Source organism: Gossypium hirsutum, chromosome A03, assembly GCF_007990345.1.
Source record: "Gossypium hirsutum isolate 1008001.06 chromosome A03, Gossypium_hirsutum_v2.1, whole genome shotgun sequence".
NCBI lineage: Eukaryota > Viridiplantae > Streptophyta > Magnoliopsida > Malvales > Malvaceae > Gossypium > Gossypium hirsutum.
The window spans coordinates 22,697,045-22,720,326 of NC_053426.1; the positions used below are offsets into that span (position 1 = coordinate 22,697,045).

Here is a 23,282-nt window from a genome sequence, read left to right on the forward strand (position 1 = left end):
GGGTTTCTGCATAAACATGTAATATCTGTTCTGTTCTGTTATGGGCCTATGGCTTTATTCTGAACTCTGTTCTGGGCTAAGGCCAACTTATTCTATTTCTGTGGTTTGAGCTGATATAGGCTATGGTTGGGTTAATTTACACACTGAGTTTCCCCATACTCACTCCTTTTATTTTCATCCATGCAGGTAATCCCCAACCATAGTGGGCTTGGAGCTGTGAGGGAATTCGGAATGGCCACCCGTTCTGAAAGTTTGATTTTCTTCTGGTGAACTGGACATCCTTTTATTTACATTCGAAGTTTTGGGTTTTTAAATGTAATAAGGCCGCTTAATTATTTTTGATGGTTTTAATATGTATTACTAAGATAGGTATTACTTATTTTAACTGTTGACATTGGATAGCTTTAGGGCGCGTTTTCAAAAACAACAATTGATTTCAAAATAACACGACAACAAGGAAAGCTTCCGCAATGAAAATATTTTCCAAAATTAATCACTTTTCCTAAAAATGACTTAATCAAATCGGTTTCCTAGAAATATCCATGACGTTAAGGTGTGGCAATGGCGGTATGCATGTCTAGGATTGGATCCGAAGGGAGCTTGGTACTTAAGCAGTCCGATGGACTTACCACCCCTTTTTCGGTTTCCTACCTAGTGCACAGCTTCCATTCACTTTAACCTATAATGAAATTATCTTTTAAAACACTAAGTAAGTTTTTCTGGATCAACAATATAAAATGTTTTGAATGCTTCGATATGGCATGTCGGATCCAGTCATAACATATGGGCCGGGTTTGGGGTGTTACATTTAGTGGTATCAGAGCCTAGGTTGCAACAACTCGGTTGTGGAATGGGTTTACAAAAAAAAACAAAGATTTTGAAAAAAAACAAAAAAAATTCATAAAGATTGCAAAAAATGCGATTTTCAAAATTTAGATCTTTAGAAGGTGGCATTCCGAATCTCCGGCCCAAGCCTGTAAGTATTACTCTGAACTTTTCTAAATATTCTCCTGAATTATCTGTCTGTACTGAAACCCTATTAGGATACTTTAGATAGGACGATACTGAAACCATAGGAAAATTTGATAAGAGACTGAAACTGTAGCTAGACTTTGATTCTGCGAAAACAAACTCTGAATTTTTGTCTGATTCATAAAACATCTGTAATAAACACTGGAATATTAATTGATGCATAAAAATTCGTAATCAAGATAATACGATATGAGTACAAGAGGCCATGGACGGAGCTAAGGAAGTGCTCGAGTGAGATCTTCGTCTTCGGGACATATGCCGGCGGTGGATGCACCGGTACCACCGGCAATAGAGGTAGAGTCTCATGACCGCGGTGCCGAGTATGATGCCCTATCGCAGGCAATGCTTCGTGTTTTGGAAAGGGTTGCCGGGACAAGTTCGGGCAACGGAATTCGAGGATCAATTTCTGAACGACTCCGGGCCAACGGAGCTAAGATCTTTAGGGGTGTGTCTGGTATCACCTCGAATGTGGCAGAATATTGGTTGGAGGCCACAGAACGAATTATGGATGACTTGGATTGCTCTGTGGAGTAGAAGCTGAAGGGAGCCGTATCGTTGCTATGGGACGAGGCTTACCAGTGATGGCTCATTGTGAGAGAAGTAACCCCAGCTGATAGGGTAACTTGGGAATTGTTTAAGAAGGCCTTTAAAGGGAAGTATGTTGGAGCGAGTTATGTGGACGCCTGCAGGAAGGAATTCCTGAATCTGGTGCAAGAAGGTAAAACAGTTGCCGAGTACGAGGTCGAGTTTCTGAGGTTGAGCCGGTATGCCGTGGGCATAGTTGCTACGGAGTATGAGTGAAGTGTGCGCTTTGAGGATGGTCTTAGAGATGACCTCAGGGTGTTGATCGCTCCGCAAAGGGAGTGGGACTTCGCGATCTTGGTGGAGAAGGCAAGGATCGCTGAGGAGGTTAAGCGTGCTGAAAAGCAAAATTGAGAGAAGGATCGGAACCATTTCCGGAGGGATTCAGGACCCTCGGGTGGTGCAAATAGGATTATTAAGAGAGCAAGAGTGGAGGAACCAGTTCGAGCAGTGCCGATGAAAGTGGTCAGACCATCAATCTGTGGAGACTGTGGTAAGGTACATTTGGGCGAGTGTAGGAAACGCTCTGGTGCTTGTTTTCGATGTGGATCTATGGAGCATAGAGTACGGGATTGCCCTCAGAAAGCTGATTAGGTTCAAGTTGCTGAACAGAGGATTGCTCAACCCGTAAGGGGTAGACCCCAACCACCGAGAGGACATGGACAAGGTAAGGGTGGAAATAGAAACGGTCGAGGTCGGGGGGCACCTGGCAGAGGTGTCAAAAATGCTGAAGCTCGACAGCCAGCTTTGGTGTATGCAGCTCATCGTCGAGAGGAGGGCGACGCACCTGACGTCATAACTAGTACGTTCTTGGTTTCTGGCATGCCATATACTGCTTTGGTGGATATTGGATCTACTCATTCCTATGTTGCATGTGCCATATCTGGGTTGTTGGGTGTGCACTCTGAGAAGATAGTGAGTGGGGTATCTGTGTTAAGTCTTTTAGGTCATTTGGTTAGGGTAGACAAACTATATAGGGATGTACCCTTAGAAACTCAAGGCAAGGTTTTCCCTGGAGATCTGATGGAGTTACCGTTCGGAGATTTTGACCTCATTTTGTGAATGGACTAGCTTGTTAAGGATAGGGCGACTTTGGATTGTGCTGCAAAACGAATGGTGTTAAGGACCACGGAGGGTGAGGAGGTTATGATGATAGGCGAGCGAAGGGATTATTTGTCCAATGTGGTGTCAGCATTAAGAGTCGAAAAGTGGATTCGGAAAGGTTATGAGACCTATTTGGCATTTGTAAGTCAGTCGGAAGGGGAGAGATTGTCAGTGGATAAGGTTAGGACTGTAAAGGAGTTCCAAGATGTCTTTCTAGAGGAGCTTCCAGGATTGCCTCTGAACCGAGAAGTTAAGTTTGGAATAGATTTGTTGCTTGGAACGGCGCTCGTGTCCATCGCACCATATAGGATGGCACCGAAGGAGTTAGTGGAGTTAAAGGCTCAAATTCAAGAGTTGTTGGATAGGGGCTTCATTAGGCCAAGCGTGTCTCCATGGGGAGCACCGGTGCTATTCGTGAAAAGGAAGGATGGTACGATGCAGATGTGCATTGATTATCGCCAGTTGAACAAACTGACGATTAAAAATAAGTATCCACTGCCAAGGATTGACGATCTGTTCAACAGCTTAGAGGAGCTTCTGTATTTTCCAAGATCGATCTTCGATCTGGATATCATCAGTTAAGGTTCAAGGAGGCAGATATCCCTACGACAGCATTCAGGACTTGATAGTGTCATTACGACTTTCTGGTTATGACATTTGGACTGACGAACGCTCCTGCAGTGTTTATGGATCTGATGAATCGTGTGTTCCAACAATTTTTAGATCAGTTCGTAGTCGTCTTTATTGATGATATCCTGGTATATTCTGAAAATGAAGCGAAACATGATGAGCATCTTCGTATAGTGCTGCAAGTGTTAAGGAAGAAGGAACTCTTTGCGAAGTTCAGCAAGTGTGAACTTTGGTTGAGGGAGGTAACCTTCTTAGGACATGCGGTCTCTGCTGAGGGGATTAAGGTGGACCCTCAAAAAATTGAAGCGATTTTTGGAGTGGAAGCCGCCTAGGTCAGTGTCGGAAATACGGAGTTTCTTAGGACTTGCAGGATACTACAGAAGGTTTGTGGAAGGTTTTTCTGTGATGGCAGCACTTTTGACAAAACTCATAAGGAAATGAGTACCGTTTGTATGGACTAAGAAGCAGCAGGAAGCTTTTGAAAAGTTAAAGAAAGTTCTGACTGAAGCACCTGTGTTAATTCAGCCAGAGTCTGGGAAGGATTTTACTGTGTACAATGACGCATCACACGTGGGTTTGGGCTGCGTGTTAATGCAAGAGGGTAAGGTGGTTACATATGCATCACGATAGCTTAAGCCTCATGAGGGGAACTATCCGACTCATGATTTGGAGTTGGCAGCAGTGATATTCGCACTTAAGATTTGGAGACATTACTTGTACGGAGAAAGGTGTATTATATACACTGACCATAAGAGTCTTAAGTATTTGTTGACTCAGAAGGAGCTGAACCTTAGGCAAAGGAGATGGATTGAGTTGCTTAAGGATTATGACTGTTCGATCGAGTATCACCCAGGCAAGGCTAATGTGGTAACCGATGCTCTAAGTCGTAGAACTGTATCTGATCTGAGAGCAATGTTTGCTCATCTGAGTCTGTATGATGATGGAGGTCTATTGGCTGAGTTGTAAGTGAGGCCAACCTGGGTGGATCAGATTAAGGAATAGTAGTTGAACAATGAGTCTTTGGTCGCTCGTTTCCAACAAGTTAAGGAAGGGGAAACTTTTGAGTTTGGGTTAAATGGCGAAGGAGTTCTGTGTTTCCGAGGAAGAATTTGTGTTCCGAAAGACTCTTATTTGAGGCAGACAATATTGAAGGAAGCTCATGGAGGACTTTGTGACATGTATCCTGGAGGGAACAAGTTGTATCACGACTTGCGAGAATTGTACTGGTGGCCTGGACTTAAGCGAGAAGTAACGGAGTTTGTAGGAAAATGTCTGACATGCCAACAAGTGAAAGCTGAGCATCAATTACCTTCTGGACTGTTGCAGCCAGTGAAGATACCACTTTGAAAGTGGGAGAAGGTAACCATGGACTTTGTGCGTGGACTGCCCTTGACACCATCGAAGAAAGACTCGGTGTGGGTGATTGTGGATAGGTTGACCAAATCGGCCCATTTCATACCCGTTCGTATTGACTTTTCACTTCAAAAGTTAGCCAAGTTGTATGTGGCGGAGATTGTGCGACTACGTGGAGTGCCAGTGTCGATTATTTCTAACCGAGACCCTAGGTTTACATCTTGGTTCTGGAAGAAGTTGGATAAGGTGTTGGGGACGCGATTGAATTTTAGTACGGCTTTCCATCCCCAGATTGATGGTCAATCGGAAAGGGTTATTCAAATTTTGGAGGATATGTTAAGAGGTTGTATCATCGATTTTCGTGGGAGTTGGGAGGACTACTTGCCATTGGCAGAGTTTGCATACAATAACAGCTACCAAGCAAGTATTCAGATGGCTCCATATGAGGCACTTTATGGGCGGAGATGTCGTACGCCTACGTGTTGGACAGAGTAGGGTGAACGACAAGTGCTTGGACCGGAGTTGGTGGCAGATACTGAAAGTAAGGTTAATTTGATAAGAGATCGATTAAAGGAGGTATCTGATAGACAGAAGTCGTATGCGGACCTAAAGCGCAAGGAGATAGAGTTCGCGGTTGGGGATATGGTTTTCTTAAAGGTTTCACCTTGGAAGAAGATCTTGAGATTTGGCAAGAAAGGCAAATTGAGTTCACTGTTTATAGGGCCTTATCGGGTTCTTAAGCGGGTAGGGCCAGTAGCGTATCAGTTAGAGTTACCACCAAAGTTAGAAAGAATCCATGACGTCTTTCATGTGTCTATGTTAAGACGATATCGATCGGATCCCTCACATGTTGTGCCAGTGGAGGAGATTGAAGTAAGGACTGATTTGACCTTTGAGGAAGAACCCATACAAATTTTAGATCGAGAGGTTAAAGTTCTAAGAAGGAAGTCGGTTCCGTTGGTAAAAGTACTATGGCGTAATCATGGAAGGGAAGAAGCTACTTGGGAATTAGAAGAGACTATGCGTCAACAATACCCTCAACTATTTGGATCAGGTAAATTTCGAGGCCGAAATTTCTTTAAGGGGGGTAGAGTTGTAATGCCCCAATTTTCAGGAATTCTGTGAATGTTGGCATAGGTTTAATTATGTTTGTGGGCCTCTAGAAGGCCCAATCTTAAGATAGAACCCGGTAATTTTAGTTAATTTTTGTTCCATAAGAAAAAGGGAGTGAAATTATGAAATAGGACCTATGTGAAAATGTTTGAAAATGCTATAGGCTAATTTGTAGTGGCCAAATAAATAGGAGTGCAAAATAGGAGGATTTGCATGTCAAACCTCCCATTTTACATATAATGGCTGGTCATCATGTTGTTGTAGACAAAATGTGCACTTGATATCCATAATTTATGGTACAAATTGATACAAATTGATAATGGGTTAGGTAAATGTTCCATGATAATGGGTTAGGTAAATGTTTCATGATAATGGGTTAGGTAAATGTTCCATGATAATGGGTTAGGTAAATGTTCCATGATGGGAATTTCATGTCTTTTGTATTAAAGAATTAAATGGATGAAATATGAAATTTTATTTAAAAAAAAAGGGGTGAAAAGAACAAAGTTTTGTCCATCTTTGTTCATCATAGCCTAAAGTTAGAGAAGAGAAAGGAGAGAAGAAAGCTCTTGAATGTTCGGTCACTTGGGGAAGAAAATTGAAGGTAAGTTCATGGTAGTTTGCTTTTATTTTGAGGTTAATGAGTTCTTCTTGATTCTACCTTAACTCTTGAAGCATATTTTCGTTTTTAGTTGTGTTGTGAGCATTTAGTCATGAATTAAAATGAAGGAAACGGTTGTTGTTTCATGTTCTTTTGATGAAAAATGAAAGATAGGAGAAGTTGAGCCAAACAAATGAGCATGCATGTGCCTTAGATGTTAAAGGGAAAAATCGGCTAACATGTTGTGCTTTAAAATGATGAAATGGAGATTATACTTAAGTAAAATCATAGATATGTGATGATTGATTGGTGATATACATGTTTAAATAACATGCATGCAAGTTATGTGTGAAAGAGTGATTTGGTAATAAATCTGCTTGGGACAGCAGCAGTAACGTGACTTTAGAAAATCACCATAAATTGTGAGAGATGAGTTAGAAGGTGAATAAATTATGAAATTAAATCTTAATGAGTCTAGTTTCAAATGAAATAAACGAGAATATATTTTGAATTCTGTACAATGAGAAATTTGATTCGTAATGAAGAGTGGTCAGATTAGTCAAACAGTGAAATAGGCGAAACTTTGAGACAAATCTGGTATTGATTGGATAAACCAAAAATTCTGAAAATTTTATAGATAGAAGATATATGAGTCTATTTTCAGGGAAAGTTAACGGCACTTGATTTGGAGTTTCGTAGCTCTAGTTATAAATGATTTAGTTACTGTTGCTCAGGAAGACAGCTTGCAGTGAAATTTTGATTATGTGGTAAACATTGACAAAAAAATTGTTAATGAGTTGCTTATTGATTTCTTATAAGCTTACTATGATTCGTAGGTGTGGTTGGCCGAATATTGTAAGGGGTTAATACCTAGTTTGTATTTGAATAGTTAGATTAACGTGTTAGTAATCCAATTGTAGGTGGTTCGTGTGTGGATCTCATCAGCATATCATCGCAAACAGGTGTGTAACTGACACCCTCTCATAGACTAGATTGGCAAAAGCCGAAAAGCCAAAATGTCGAAAAGTCGGTATTTTGGGAATTTGCGAGTGTGCGAATGCTCGTAAGATAGTTGGGTTTGTATATTTGGTAATCTAAAGTAATAAACTGCAGTACGCGCGATTTCGTACATTTTGATAATTTGGGCTTAATGGGCCAAAGATCGGGTTCATGGGCCAACGGGCCCAATTCAGTAAGTATGCGTGGTAAGTGTTCTGATAGTACGTAAATAGTTAGGATATGCATGAAAACCCTAAAAGCAGCTAAATTACTATAATACCCCTATGTATGGAAAATTACTGTTATACCCCTAGGTGCAAAATTACTGTTATACCCCTAGGGTTAATTTTGACTGAAAAGCATGACGATCTGATTCTGTATGATGTATGCCATGATTATATATCTGTTGCACGGGGACATGGGTTATATTATGGAGGAAGCGTCCTGGTGGCTATGCCACAATTATCTGATCTGGTGGCTCTGCCACATATATCTGTATCTGGTGACTTCGTCACAATTATCTGATCTGGTGGCTCTGCCACAATATCTGTATCTGGTGACTTCGTCACAATATCTGGCAGCCTCGCTGCGATTTCTGTGGTGTGTAGCGGTTGGGTTGGTCGAGTAGTCTCCCCACATGGTGTAAGGCTGGTACGATGGTGTTATGGATGAATCTAGGTTGGGTTTCTGCATAAACATGTAATATCTGTTCTGTTCTGTTATGGGCCTATGGCTTTATTCTGAATTCTGTTCTGGGCTAAGGCCAACTTATTCTATTTCTGTGGTTTGATCTGATATAGGCTATGGTTAGGTTAATTTACATACTGAGTTTCCCCAAACTCACCCCTTTTATTTTCATCCACGCAGGTAATCCCCAACCATAGTGGGCTTGGAGCTGTGAGGGAATTCGGAGTGGCCACCCATTCTGAAAGTTTGATTTTCTTCTGGTGAACTGGACATCCTTTTATTTACGTTTGAAGTTTTGGGTTTTTAAATGTAATAAGGTCGTTTAATTATTTTTGATGGTTTTAATATGTATTACTAAGATAGGTATTACTTATTTTAACTGTTGACATTGGATAGCTTTAGGGCACGTTTTCAAAAACAACAATTGATTTCAAAATAACACGACAACAAGCAAAGTTTCCGTAATGAAAGTATTTTCCAAAATTAATCACTTTTCCTAAAAATGACTTAATCAAATCGGTTTCCTAGAAATATCCACGACGTTAAGGTGTGGCAATGGCGGTATGCATGTCTAGGATTGGATCCGAAGGGAGCTTGGTACTTAAGAAGTCTGATGGAGTCACCACCCCTTTTCTGGTTTCCTACCTGGTGCACAGCTTCCATTCACTTTAACCTATAATGAAATTATCTTTTAAAACACTAAGTAAGTTTTTCTGGATCAACAATATAAAATGTTTTGAACGCTTCAATGTGGCATGTCGGATCCGGTCATAACGTCTGGGCCGGGTTTGGGGTGTTACATTATAAATTCACTAAAAATTTTACAAAAAGAATTAGGGGTTACAGTTTATATTTCTAGATTCCTTAGTGAATCTACTATACAGAGAAACAAACGGCATGGTTATTTGAATTCTTTACAGGGATAAAATTGATTCTTAGTGAGAAGAGATCAGAATAGTCGAACAGTGCAACAGGGGAAAATTTAACTAATAAAATGTACTAATTGGATAGACCAAAAATTCTGGAAAAAATTATTAAAAAGATATATGAGTCTAGTTTCAGATAAAATTCACTAATTTAAATTTTGAGTTTTGTAACTCGAGTTATGATTTATTTAGTGGCTATGATGCAGATGGGCGGTTTTGTTAGGAATAATGAAATAAATTGTATTGATTTGTCTAAGTATTTGAAAAATTTTTAATGTTTCCGGTTTGGTCCCAAACCGTTTCAATTGCATGTTTTAGGATCTTGAGGGCCCTTTTTAGGAACATATTGAATGAATGTAAATAAATTAATTTTAAAAACAAATTTTATACCCCGAATTAGTAAGTTAAGTCAGGTAACGCTCGTGCTTAACTCCGATGACGGTCTTGGGTAAGGGGGGTTACATTAGTTCAAGGGAAAAGATTGTGATTTGTGAACAAAGTTTAAAAATACAACACCATCATAACATAAACTCATAAAATACCTTTGGATCAAAGGCCATAATAGAATGAAACAAATAACCCAAATGATCTCTCATTTCTCCCAAGTGAAAAAAATATTCGTTTAATGGCCATTGTTGGAGTTGATGTTGTCACCGAACTAAACATCATCTCATTGCCTCCCACATGAGTCTGAGGATTGCTGTTGTTGTTGTTCATTAACTCCATGATCCATTGTTGCCTCTTTATTGGATCCATGCTATTCATATCTAATTGCATGATGTCCTCTGTACCTGCCCTCAACATCACTTTGGGCATTACCATTGTCATTGGTGGAAGTGCAACCATGGACGAGGACGACGATGATGATTTCCCTTGACTATAAAGGGGTTTCATAGCAAATGCATCTACCCTCTTGTCAATATTAATCATTTTTTCATCAAGCAACAAGTTGAGATCATTTATGTCCCTAATGTTCAAACCATGGATGATCTAGTTACCGAAAATGTTATTGAGCATGACTTGAGTCATCTCCTTTTCCCGGTTGTACTTGAATGCTTCTTGAGCTATTCCATTATTTTGATAGTCCTTCGGGAGAGGAAACTCTCATAGTTCACCATATTCTTTCTTTGTTCCATCTCAAGATCATCTTGAACTTGGAGAGCACTTGTTGGACTCATATGGGGGATAGCCAAACCTCAGGTTGGGATTCATAATGACTACACATGATAGCACAAGCATTGATCCCACAAAAGGTACTCAACTCACTCATCTTTTTCATCAAACCCTTCTTTCTTTTCTTATAGGTGGCTTTCCTTGATGAATCATTGGTGATATAAGCAAGCTTAACCTTCTTCCTTATCATGGCTTGCAAATCAAATGGGGATATTTGAATGGTTTTGTCTTTTTCTTTTTCTTATGTATTACTTACTCAAACAAAAAATGGATGCTTTATATAGAGGTGAAGGGAGTGAAAGTCTTCTCAAATTAAATGACAACAATAGAAAATAATTTTAGAATATAGAAGATATCACTATAATTCAATACAAAATTTATCAATTTGGTAAAATAAAAATATGTTTCTAGTCCTTGTACAAACAAAATTTGAGATTTAGCCTTTTTACTTATCAATTTAAAATTAAGTCCTCCAACTCTTTTATTTGAAAATATCTGTCTAATAATTAAAATCGCAAGTATTTTCCATCAAAATTTATCAATTTGGCAAGTTGATTAAGTTGTCCTCATGTGGCATGGTATATGATTGACAGAAAATAATCATGTTCAGTTTATAAATTTTAAAGAAAACTACGAACAATGATATTGATGGGACTAAGATTTTTTTAAATTGAAAAAGAAAAAGGATTGTATTTTTAGCTTTTGAAGTATGGGGGCTAAATCCTTAAATCAAAAGAAGTAAAATGACTAATAATGTATTTTATCCATATTTAAAAAAATCATAAAAAATTTATATATTAATTTATAAATGGTAATGCCGAATAAAAATAACATATATGTAAGTATATAAAAGGCAAGTGTTCACATATAACATACATGCATGTGCACCATGGCAATGTTAAGTTATTAATGGTAATCAGGCATATTAAAACAAAAATATATTTATTATTTAAAAAATGGATGAATAAAATTATTTTGGAAAATTAAAAAGGCAGAAAATAATATTATAATACATAAGTGATATGTAGAAGTTATATAATTACCATGTTAGAGTGTTTGGTATTTAAGTAGTGCAAATTGTTAACTAAAATGTGTTGTACTTTTTTAAAAGATAAGTTTGGTGAATATTTTAATGTTATGACAATAAAAACAAAGATATCATAAGTATGCCAGCTAGACTAAGTATAACAACTCTTTTTTTGTTATCTGAATAGCCAAGCTATGTAGAGGGTGAGGTAATTGTTGGTTGAAAAGAGATGCCACAATCATTTATCTTCTGCTAATGCTGCACCACCAAAAAGCTTCGATCTTCGATTAAATTCAATCCTTAATGCTAACATTTATCTACTTGGCATACTTGCAATTATCGATACAGAAGCATTGGGTTGCTCGACAGATCCAGGTTGACATAGTATATGTTGGTTGAATTGTTTATTAAAAGTTTTCTCTATATTTGCAGCCAAACAATTGGTATGCTGAGCGATTTGTATGGGATTAGTCCTTTCACTTTGTGTCACATCCCAAAAATCAGGTTAGTAGAATTGAGTATTAGATTGTAGACTCGAGAGAAAAATTGAGTTTAATATCATAGAAATAAAAATAGGATAAAATGATTAATTAAATAATAATGGTAATAATAAAATATGAAAATAATTATTAGGTTTAAAACTGGGTGGTGAAAATTTGGATTAGGTGGTCGATTATTAAATAACTTAAAATGGATTTTAAAAATAAAATCGGGTTTGAAAATAATTGAGGAAAAAATGTGTTTTAATTATATTGAGGACTGATTTGAAAAATAAAGGAAAACTGGGAGTTTTTAAAAAGAAATTTCCCCTTAATTTAAAATAAAAAATTGCTCATCTTCTTCCTCTTTAAAAACCCCCAACTTCCCATTCCCTCCCATTTAGTTTCACATTCAATTTTTTTTCCAAATTCAAATTTTATATTTTCTCTCAAAATTAACTCATCCTTGGTGATTTCCTAGCTATTCAAACATTTCAACACCTTCCAATTTTAAAGAAAAATCATTAAATCCTCATCAAATTTGTCATTGTTCTTCTCACGTTCAACTCCAAATTAGCTCCACAATTTGTTGATTTCTTCAAATTGAGGTAATGTCTTGACTTATTATGATTAGATTAAGATTTTTGTTATTCTAATTTGGAATTTAACTGAGTGTGTTGAGAGTTTTTAATATTTGAAGTTTTTTAATCAAATGTCGGTTCAGCAATGGTGAAAATCTAAAATAACGAGTATACTTACTGTTTTTGACTGATTTCTAATCTATTTTTAACTAAATAGCAGGTATTTAGACTCAATTTGCTAGATCAATAATGAATTTTAATGAGTTTTGAATTTCCCCCTTTTGTGTGTTCATATAAGCTTGAATTTACTTTAAATTCGTGAGATTAGGTAGAATTAAAGGTTTAAAAGTGAAATTAGATAATATTTAAGAATATTAGAATCCAAATTAAGGCTTAGAGATAAATAAGACTATTTTTATGATGTAAGTAAATGTAAATTAGTTTTACATCTGTCACTATGCTAGTGGTTTGTACAATATATTAAAATGAAAAATTTATCTTTACAATTCCATAAAATTCACATATCATTGTACATTGAATGAAGGCTCATGTGTAATTTTGTAATATTTTAAATTATTTTATAAATTTAATAATTTTTATTATATAAGTTTTGAATTATTCATATATTCATATTATTTTATATATGCTTATAAATTCTAATCCAAACTCAAAACCCAACCTGGTCAATTGAATCCAAATAGAGCCAAACTTGATTTGACTTCAAAAAGTCAAAGAGTCCAAACTCGTCCAATTGTAACTTAATTTGACATGAACTTGAAATGACTAAATTAGTAACCAAACTTATCAAAATTTGAAATAATTCAAACACCTAATAATCCAATCACAACTCTTAAAACCAAATGAAAAAAATGTTTTACAACATGAATTAATCAAATCCAAATTAACCCAATTAAAACAAAATCGACTTGTCATAATATAAGTTGTCAATATATAATTATAAACTTTTGAACATGAAAAAGACAACATAATACAAATATATGATTGAAAAAACATATTAATACCATAAAATAAATTGCTAAAATGTACTAATACAAATTTATATAAAATTATATTATGTTGAATAGAAAAATATTATGAATACCAACCAAACACAAATCAAATATATAGTTTTGATGCAACAGAATTAGAAAAAAAGTTACAATAAATCTAGTTTTACCATTCCCTAATTATCCTTCATTTGTTTTGATCCCTTCACTGACTTGTCTCAAAAATAATAAAGCGTATTCCTTGATTAAATTATAGCTTGCATTAAGGATAGCTTTATGTATTTTTACTGGAAATCTCATTCTAAAAATTATCAATTAAGATCTAATCTAACTTAATAACTTAATTTTTTTTCATTGAAGAAAATAAGATTCAAGCATAAAAATTTAAAAGATAAAAGTAAAAACTCTCTAAATTAGGGAAATAACATAACTCTCAATTCAAAAAAACAAACATAATGTTTGAATGCTAAAAAGGAACATGATATAGGTGCTTTAGTTCAATGGAAAAGATTGTGATTTATGAGCAAAGTTTAAAAACACAACACCATCATAACATAAATTGATAAAATACCTTTGGATCAAAGACCATAATAGAATTAAATAGATAACTCAAATGATCTCTCATATTTCCCAAGAGAAAAAATATTGGTTTAATGGCCATTGTTAGGGTTGATGTTGTCAACCAACTAGAACATCATCTCATCACGTTCTACATGAGTTTGAGGATTGTTGTTGTTGTTGTTCATCAACTCCATGATCCATTATTGTCTCTTCATTGGATCCATGTTATTCACACCTGATTGCACGGTGTCCTTTGTACCTGTCCTCTGCATCACTTTGGGCATTACCATTGTTATTGGTGGAAGTGCAACCATGGACAAGGACAATGATGACGATACCTCTTGAGCATAAAGGGGTGTCATAGCAAATGCATCCATCCTCTGGTAAATATTACTCATTTTTTCAATGAGCAACAAGTTGAGATCATTTATGTCCCCAAAGTTCAAACCATGGACAACCTATTTACCACAAATGTTATTGAACACGACTTGAGTCATCTATTTTTCCTAGTTGTCCTTGCAATGCTCTTTAAGATATTCCACTACTTTGATAGTCCTTTGGGAGAAGAAACTCTCTTGGTTCACCATATTCTTTCGTTGTTCCATCTCAGGGATTATCTTAAACTTGGAGAGCACTTGTTGGACTCCTATGGGGGATGACCAAACCTTAGGTTGGGATTCATAAGGACTATACATGATAGCACAAGTGTCGATCCTACAAAAGGTACTCAACTCAAACATCTTTTTCATCAAACCCTACTTTCTTTTCTTATAGGTGGCTTTCATTGATGAATCGTTGGTGATGTAAGCAAGCTTAAGCTTCTTCCTTATCATGGCTTGCAAATCAAAGAGGGATATTTGACTGGTTTTTCTTTTTCTTATGTATTACTTACCCAAACAAAAAATGGATGCTTTATATAGAGGTGAAGGAAGTGAAAATCTTCTCAAATTAAATGACAATAATAGCAAATAATTTTAGAATATAGAAGAGATCACTGTAATTCAATACAAAATTTATCAATTTGGTAAAATAAAAAATATGTTGTTAGTCTTTTGTACAAAAAAATTTGAGATTTAGCCTTTGTACTTATCAAGTTAAAAACTAAGTCCTCCAACTCTTTTATATAAAAATATCAGTCTAATAATTAAAATCGCAATTATTTTCCATCAAAATTTATCAATTTGGCAGGCTGATTAAGTTGCCCTCATGTGATGTGGTATATGATTGACAGAAAATAATCCTATTAAGTTCATAAATTTTAACAAAAACTACGAACAATGATATTGATAGGACTAAGATTTTTAAATATAAATAGAATAAGGATTGAATTTTTAGCTTTTGAAGTACGGGGGCTAAATCCTTAAATCGAAAGAAGTACAAGGACTAATAATTTATTTTATCCATATTTAAAAAAAATCATATACATTTATATATTAATTTATAAATGGTAATTCCATATAAAAATAATGTATATGTAAGTATATAAAAGGCAAGTGTTCAGACATCCCATACATGCATGTGCACCATGGCAATATTTAGTTATTGATGGAAATAAAGCATAGACAAACCAAAAAAAAAATTATCTATTAAAAAAAAGATATATAACATTATTTTGGAAAATTTAAAAAAGGCAAAAAATAATATTATAATACATAAGTGATATGTACAAGTTATATAATTACCATGATAGAGAATTTGGTATTTAAATACTGCAATCTGTTAACTAAGGAATGTAATAATGAGTTGTACTTTTTTTTTTGTAAATTTAGTCAATATTTTAATGTTATGACAATAATGACAAAAAGATCATAAGAATGCCAGCTAGACTAAGTATAATAGCTTTTTTTGCCATATGAATAGCCAAGTTGTGTAGAGGGTGAGGTAACTACTAGAAGAAGAGAGATTCTACAATTATTTATCTTCTGCTAATGTTGTACCACCAAGAAATTTTGATGTAGCACCTTATACCCGGCCTGGTCACCAAGCTCAAATATAGGATGCAACACCACCATCTTGTCTCATGTACATCAAATAGGAAACTAGGTCCAAGCAAACCGATCTTCTTTTGTTAAACTGTATAAGGTTTTAAGTTATCCAATTAGTTAATTAACATCGTTACATGCAAATCATTCATTAATTTGTCTTACATACAGCTAGAATCATGCATAAGGATTATTTAGCAAAATTTCATAAAACTACTCATAGGTATCGATACTAGCATTAAGGTATCAATATTTTCTTTGAGTGGTATCGATACCACTTGGAAAAATGATAACAAAGTAGCTTATTATTTTTTGGCCAAAAATCTAAATCATCAAAAATTATCGGTACTCGCTACAAATTATCGATACTTTAGTCTCGAGTATCGATACTTGAGATAAGATATCGATACCAAATTCCTATTCTAATTTCCTGTACATTTTCGTTCACAAAGGTATCGATTTTCAAAGGCAACTATTGATACCTTTGCTACTGAAGCTAAAAAAATAGCATAGAAGAGAAAATAATTAATTCCAAATAGTTCTTAAGGAACATACATCAAGTACTTTGTTTATTTCATCATGCTATGGCTAAGTTTATCAGTCCAAATTGTCATATCATCCAAGCAAGAATTGTTATGCTAATGTCAATGTTTAAAAATTCTAACATAAAAATAACATGAAATTCTTATAAGCCAAATCAAAATGTTTAAAAATTAATAATCCAAAACAGTTCTACCACATTGCCTTTTTCTCCAATACGAATATAAACAATAGAGCATCTACGATAAATAACCAGTCTTTCTTGGATCACTCCCTCATTAACCACACTGCCCACATCGTGACATCACTAATCTACATATGTAGAAATGAGTGGGTGAGTTTCAACAAGCTCAGTGAATGCAAAGAATTTCCACAACACAAACATAACATCATGCAACACAAACAATCATTTACTTACAAGTACCTTATTCTTAAGTCTAACATCATATAGTATTAAATCATGCATCATTTAATAGTTCATTCTCACAACGCATACATACTCATTCAAGCATAGAACATATTGCACACGATTACATAAAATATGATAAGATGGTACTTGGGTTATGAAACATATAGTGAGCTCTATCATCACACATCGGATACACGGATCTCCATTACACAACATAGACTTATAGAGTCAAACATGTCCCAAAAGTGAAGCATATAGCTAACGCACTCCTTATTTCCCCTCATATGTCCTATTGAATGGAGCTTAGCTCTCATTTCCTTATCCCTCCAAACATGTCCCAGGTCCTTAACACCCAAAACCACTATACATATAAGAGAGTACTCACAATCCTATGGCATGCCAACTATATTCAATGGTTCCAACATCACAAGGCCAAAATATCCGAAAACAACACATATTACTTACCGATTATCTGTGCACTATCACTACATATTAGCATCTTTTGCAAAACAATAGTATAGTCATATAACATATATATTACACATTTATTTCATGTATATAATTGCACTTTACACAATAATCACCATACTCACTTATCACATTTCATGTACACTACATAACCACAAGATAATTATAGATTCAAGAAAACTTATGTTTAGAACTTAGAATAGGGGTTTAGGTTACATCTAATTCTTAAATAACACATGACTCATGTCTACGAGTAGCAATTCCATATACTCACCACTTTATGCTTTTGTCAAAAAGCTGAAAGCTCAACTAACTCTTCCCTAGCTCATAGCAAGCTCTAACTACTCTGAGGCTTTACCAAAAAAATCATACAATAGCCACAACCAAATAATAACCAAAAATTTACTCAAACCTGTAACAACTCGTTTTTCAATAGTATCAAAAATAGTGGTTTTGGGGCCACAAATCTGATGAGTAAGTTCATAAATATTATTATTTAATATTTACAAGTCAAATATTATATTATAATTGATTTTGATATGGTAATTTATGTTATTTGATCGAATAATTAGGTCCAGTGGTTTTAGAAAATGAGGTCCCCTATCGGGACCTCGTTTCTATAAACTTAGACGTAAATATTTTATTAAATATTTATGAAGTGTTATTAAGGTCGTATTAAAGTTTCGTTAAGAAATTTTGACGTTTAAATGATTCATTAAAGAAAAAGGATTAAGCTGTAAAAGTTGTAAAAGTTGCTTGCTATTAATTTTCTTAGTTCAATGGTCTAATTAGTTAAGATTGAAGGATTTATGTTGTAAATAAACCATTATTAAATTATGGTAGACCACACATGGGTGATTTTTTAAGTAAACTATGTATTAAATTATATTTATTTGATAAAATATGTTAATTTAATAAAGTTAATAATAAAAGAAACATACAACAATGACATCTTCTTTACCTTTAAGTTCTTCACCGAAAACAATGGATAAACATGTTGGGAGCTTCAACCATCCCTTTTTACTCTTGCATGGTATGATTTGTTACCCCATTTCTTGTAATTTTTATATTTTTAAGATCATTGCAACCAGGTTCAGCTAACCTGTATCTCCATTTTTGAAACCCTTAATGTAACACCCCTAACCCGTAACCGTTGCCGGAATAGGTTAAAAGGCATTACCGAACTCATAACTCAGATCAGAACCATCATATATCAAATACCCTTTCATTTCAATAAACATAGATCATTCATATTCAATGTGAACTTAAAACGATCCTACAAAATCTATAACATGCTTTCAGGATCAATTCGATAACATATGAAAGTTTCAGAACTTATAAAATTTTTCAACGAAACTTTTGTACCATCTTATTGCCACTCTGTAAATATTTATAAAAATATTTACGACTTGATTTATAGAAACAAGGTCTCAATACCTCATTTTCTAAACCCACTTGACCTTAGAGTCATACCACTTAAACTTAATAAATTGCTTATAAAACAAAAATCACAATATCAAAAACCTTTTTTAAACTCAGAATTAACTCATAAATATTAAATATAATATTTACAAACCTACACGTCAGATTTGGTGGCCCTGAAACCACTATTCTGATTAACCCTAAAAACGGGTTGTTACATCTCTTCCCCCTTAAGGATTTTCGTCCCCGAAAATCTTACTAGATAATAAATTAGTGATTTACTTTCACTAATCTCATCAATTTCTCACATAGCCTCAGACCACTCAACTTTTCAATCTCACGAGCTAAGATTCTGATCTGTTCATTGCTATACGTCATATCAAGCTAAGTCTCTACTTCTAAAAGAGATATTATAAACAAAGGTCTTATCTGTATCATCACATCATATATATAAGAAACACGTTACGGGTCTTCTCAAATTCTAATAATAATCTCATTCAGTCTATTGAATCGCAAACTCAACTTCTCTTTACAGCTAAATCGAGAAACTTTATTCCCATAATAATACTTTTACAAATTCTCACTTTTCTAACTAGAATTCAATGCTTTTATGTATCGATCCCGTATATGTTTTTTTGCCAATCTGAAACTGCTTTTAGACTATCATGAATTAATTTCATTTTTCCTCGATTTTTCTAATCATAATGACCCCGTAATTCTTTTTATTAAAATTCGATTCAATACAACGGAGCTCAATAATTGCATCCATACCATGCTCATACAATGCTATCTTAATACTCATTTCATAACTAAACTTTTATAACAGTAAATGTCTTTCTCCGTTGCTTTCAAAATTTAAAACACAATAACAAAAACATTACCTTGTGAATCTGAATCTCTCCCTAAAATCAATAAATATCTTTCTCCGTTGCTTTCAAAATTTAAAACACAATAACAAAAACATTACCTTATGAATCTGAATCTCTCCCTCAAATCAGCCAACTGTTGAAGAATGTAATGCGATGCTAAATTGAAACTGTCTATCTAAAGCTCACTGTAGTTTTTTATCAAATCACAATATAGATATGAAATAATATAGTCTGGCACATTGTGTGATCTAAAAATTTCTTATATGTATAACTCAACTAATCTACCAAAAGAGAAATTCGCACGCACAGAGATAAAATATGTAGACTTCCTCGAATATTCAACAATAGTTCAATTAACATCTGTCTTTTTCGATGATAAGAATAATCCCATTACAAAAATTTCATCAAAATTCTATTTCATTTCTACTCAGATTTTAATACATGCTGTAACAGCTCTGAAAACACTCGATAATCAGTTTTAGCCACCAGACATTTGAATACAAAGTTAGAAGTATCACTTTTCAAATTCATTCACCAATACAACTGCCTCAGATTATTATACATCTCGGTACTCCCTAAACGGACAGATAATTACTATTGTGCTAGATGTCACAATTGTTGTAAAATCTTTTGATTTCTCGGTACACGAACTCTATCTCGACACAACTAACGATTGTTGATTCCAATTTGAAATTCTAAATCAGAAATCAATTTACGTTGTACCCTTTTTAACTTGTAATTCACTGACACACTTCTTAGCCTCACAAATTTGCTGATTAAACATCAGTTTAGATTCTAGCTCATCCAATAACTACTCATCATCTGATAAGATTAATCGCATGATTAACAGTCGTAAAACACACAAAGATTTCTGGCTTAGAATATCTGAGACTATAATCATTTGCTCAGATTGATAATCAATCACTAACTCATAATCTTTCAATAGTTCAAACCATCTTTAATTCTTGTGTCGAATAACTCTTTACCCGATGCAGACTAAACCAGAACTGACGCTTCAGTTAACAATGTCTTCAACTGTTTGCCACTTTATGAATAAATATCATATCATTCAGACTTCCCAATCACAATAACTTTCTCAATTAGGATCATTTCGATAGATATAATTTTGTATCATATCTTCTAGAATATGAATTCATCATTCAGACTATCCATCTACTTACCCGTGAACTTATAAAAATTATTTTCTAGACTCAAGCATAAATTAAACACATATTCTCAATTAACCCTTCAAGTAAATAATCCAATCGAACTAGACAACTGAATTGATCTTGACTGTCAAACAATAACTTTTCAATTATTAATCAACAAAGTGTTGAACCATACTGAAGCCACCTCTATCATATAAAAATCATACTGCTATAATAAGACCAACATCTGAACCATATAAATAGATAGAATCCCCAACTATTAATAATGCATTTTGAACACAAAAGAAAATAAAAATGGTTCCCTTAGCAAACAATGCAGAAACAAAACCTCTATAATCTGATGACTATACCACTATACTCACGTGATCAAACCAGAAATTATAATCATAACTAGTATAATCATCTTCTTCAAAAGAACATCTATTTTGGACATCTCATGCTTAATAAATTAAACAATGAAATGCTAAGAAAGCCCAGATAGAAAAATCTCAAAATGTAGAGCTATATAGAATTTCTAAAATTCACAACTCATGTAGAATGGCAGAAAATTTCTAGAAGGAAAAAAAATGTCATTCACAAGTACTGAAATCCACAGTGACAGAAGCAATATAATCTTCATATACATTTAATAGAATAATAACCATTAGAATCAGAAACTTTACTATCAACACAAGGGAAATAGAATACTAGAGAAAGATAGAACAACGCCGATGATAACTCAAAAAGACCAACAATGCTTTTGCCTAACAGTATGTTCCGCTAACGTTCTCATACGATAAGAATTTTCATCTATACAGTTACACATACCTCTGAGGATAAATGTACATATAGAATACCCAGAAGAAACCATAGTAACTACCCAACTATGACCATTGCACTCAGCTATCATTTCAATTCAAACATTATTCCACTATCTAATTCTGTCATCACTGATTTCACATTATCCCATTACTAACAGATATCAATTCAGAAGAACTTCCATTTAATACATTCTTTAAACATCATACCTGAATACTTTCATCTAATCAAATTCAACTTCTTCTTTAATAGTGACTTGGCATATTACGAATTGCCTTCAACACAATCCAATATCTTTTTTGTTATTGTCTTCACTTGCGGACTCATTCTCTTACTTGATCAAAATACTAATCCTTCAATCACGAAACTTTGTAATTCAACACTTGTAAGCTTATTTAATCCATATAATACAGATTTCATTACAATACTTTACCGATGAGGGGGTGAGGGTTATAAAGCCAAAAATTTTAACTCTCATGTAAACATGTACATCACACATACTATTATGAATGACTAGTTCATTCCTAATTTCCTATTCTCAAAACATCTAGCAATCATTTACTTATGATCACTTTGTTCTTAACACACAACTCATACGCTAAATCAAATCATTGATTCCAAATCAAGATATTCATATAACAATCATAGACCAAACATCACAAAATCATATACTTATATAATTATAACATTTATCAATAGCCGAATATCATGCATTCTGATTCATACCTTTATGAGTTTCAACTCATCACCAAAATATTTTCACTCAAACATTTGAGTACCACTTTCTATACTATCAGAATTAGCTCGATTGGAAAGCACATTTGTCTAATAAGACAATTCTCATCAGAATCGGGAGATATCACACTATCATAGGTTCTATATGGCATGTATAGCTAGACTCACTTACGCTACATTAGTCCTAAAATTGACTAAACCGTAGCTCTGATACCAGTAAAATGTAACAACCCTAACCCGTAACCGTCGTCTGAATAGGTTAAGAGGCATTACGAAACTCATAACTCAGATCAGAACCATCAAACATCAAATACCCTTTCATTTCAATAAACATAGATCATTCATATTCAACGTGAACTTAAAACGACCCTACGAAATCTATAACATGCTTTCAGGATCAATTCGATAACATATGAAAGTTTCAGAACTTATAAAAATTTTCAACTTTTAAAAGGTCCTCACACGCCAGTGTGAACAGGCCGTGTGCCTCACACGGTCTTAGACACGTCCGTGTGTCTAAGCCGTGGAAAAATAGGCCATAGCTATTGACTTGCCCACACGGCCACAAGACACTCCTGTAACACCCCAAACCCGACCTAGACGTTATGACCGGATCCGATGTGCCACATCAAAAACGTTAAAAATATTTTTCCGTTCTAAGTTCAGAAAATCGTACTTGATGTTCAAAGGATTAATTCATTAAGGGTTAAAGTGAATGGAAGCTGTGCACCAGGTAGGAAACCGGAAAAATGAGGTGAGTCCATCGGACTGCTTAAGTACCAAGCTCTTTCGGATCCAATCCTAGACATGCACACCGCCATTGCCACACTCTAACATCACGTATATTTTTAGGTTACCATTGAAATTATGTCTATTTTAGAATAAAACGTATTTAAGTTTGTAAAACGTATCATAGCAGAAGCCTTGTTTGTAATCGTGTTACTTCGAAATCAGTTTATGTTTTTGGAAAACGAACCCTAGATCTAGCCTATTTTGATAGTTAATATAATTTAAGGTCATCATGATAAGCTATAA

At 34.5% G+C, this 23,282-nt stretch overlaps 2 pseudogenes; both read right to left on the reverse strand.

The window, feature by feature from the left end:
* Nucleotides 1-9,576: 9,576 nt before the first annotated feature.
* Nucleotides 9,577-10,390, reverse strand: LOC107887908 (agamous-like MADS-box protein AGL80; annotated as a pseudogene).
* A 3,665-nt stretch (nucleotides 10,391-14,055) lies between these two features.
* LOC107887909 (agamous-like MADS-box protein AGL80) lies at nucleotides 14,056-14,688 on the reverse strand (annotated as a pseudogene).
* Nucleotides 14,689-23,282: the final 8,594 nt, after the last annotated feature.